The following is a 2,150-nucleotide window of genomic DNA, read 5'->3' as shown; positions in this document are numbered from 1 at the left end:
GAGCATGGAGGAGCGATGGAGGGTAGATTAGTAAAAAAAAAGTCTGTTCCACTTAGTTCCAGGGGTAAAGGGTGAACACCCGTGTCCCATGTGTGTGCAAGTTAGTTCCAGTTAGTTCCACTTAAAAACACACCAAACGTGGGACAAGTGTGTCCTGTCCTGTCCTGTCCTGTTCCATCCTGTTCCACGTACCAAACGCACCCTAAAATCATTGGGACCATTAAAACTTGAATTTGGAAAAATATCTAGTCCATTATTATGTGGGGATTTTTAATTATGGAATAAAATTAAAATTTAACTAGTGTTTCAACCGTTCGGTAGGGATAATATCATTTTCAAAATGAATGTTATAGACAAAAATTTGAAGTCTTTTTCTTAAAAAAATTAGGTAAATATGTATGACAACTACTCATTGACATTAAAAAATTAGAATAAATATATATATATATATATATATATATATATATATAGGAGCGATCAAATGAAAACCACTCCAATTTGTAAAAACCGTAAAAACTACTCTCATCCGTCATAATCTTATGAAAATTTTTTCATGAAATTGTTTAATATTATGAAATTGTTTCATATATGGTTATAAAATTGTTTCATATACTACTTATGAAATTTTAATGAAACAGTTTCATGTATTTCTCTAAAATTAAAATAATGAAGATGATAATATCCATGATTAACACCCTTCACAATAAAAATGGTTAATCAACCTCTCATAATTACAAAAAAATGAACAAATGAAAAATTATGATTGGTTGAATAAGGTTTTCACGGTTTTTTACAAATTGAGTGGTTTTTATTTGAACGCTCCCCTATATATATATATATATATATATATATATATATATATATATGAAGATTGATATGTATATATATACTGATGATGGTAAAAACAATTTATTTTTATATAATAAGATTTGTTTTGTAAAAGAGAGTCATCCAAATACGATAAGCTTATTAATCAAACTCTTTGAGTTGACACAATGAATTTCATTCTTTTTTTAATATTTCAATTTCTTATCAAAGCAGGATATGTCAAACTCAACTACAATTAACCAGTACTTAAATATATAGATATCTAATTACCTCATGATGCACCTAATTACCTCTTGGTTCTCTTATATATATATATATATATATATATATACACACACACACATACATACATACATATAGACACATACACACACATATATAGAGGTGAGTTATTATACAAACTCTTACATTTGTACAACCAATACAACTCAATCTCAACCGTCCATTTAATTTGATGAATATGTAATTTCATAGAATTTTTGATTGTTTCCTAATATAAAGTATTGATCATAATCAATGAAACTTATTCATCTTCCATAAATATTTAAATTATAATAAACGAACTTTCATCATTTCCATAAATATTTCAATTTATTAGGTTGCATTGTTTGTACAAATGTGATGGGTTGCATTTGATAACAATCTCTCTCTCTCTCTCTCTCTCTCTCTCTCTCTATATATATATATATATATATATATATTGATGATTGCAAACACAATTCATTTTTTGCTTTTATATTATATAGTAAGATTTGTTTTGTAAAATTAGGGTAATCCAAATAAGATAAACTTATAAATCAATACTCATGAGCTAACACAATATATGATTTGTTTCGCAAAAATAAGGCCATCCAAATAAGATAACCTTATGACTCAAACCTCATAAGTTGACACAATAAATATCATCGTTCTTTCTTATACACACATCCTTATTCCAATGTTCCAATCTTTCACCAATGTGGGATATTTCAAACTCAACCACAATTCACCAACATCTCATTACTCAATTCTCATGATGTCACATCAATACTCTTGGTTCTTCTTTTAATATATATATATATATATTAATAAATTATTGATTTTTATATTGTTATTATTATGTTATACTAGAAGGGTACTCGTGCAATGTATCGAGTTACATCTCGATTTTAATGTTTCATTTTATTTTTTGTCTCTATCGATGTTATAATACGGTATTATATGGTTTTGAAAAAACAATAATGTTTTTTTTATTAAAATATAAATTTATAGATATCATAAAAGTTTGAAAAAAAAATCCAGCTTAGTATCAAAATAACTATAACTTAATTTAGGCTTGATAA

Source organism: Cynara cardunculus, unplaced genomic scaffold (genome assembly GCF_001531365.2).
Source record: "Cynara cardunculus var. scolymus isolate 2C unplaced genomic scaffold, CcrdV1 Un_Scaffold_2183, whole genome shotgun sequence".
Taxonomy (NCBI): Eukaryota; Viridiplantae; Streptophyta; class Magnoliopsida; order Asterales; family Asteraceae; genus Cynara; species Cynara cardunculus.
The sequence above is the reverse complement of the archived record's forward strand: the minus strand, read 5'-3'. Positions refer to the sequence as shown.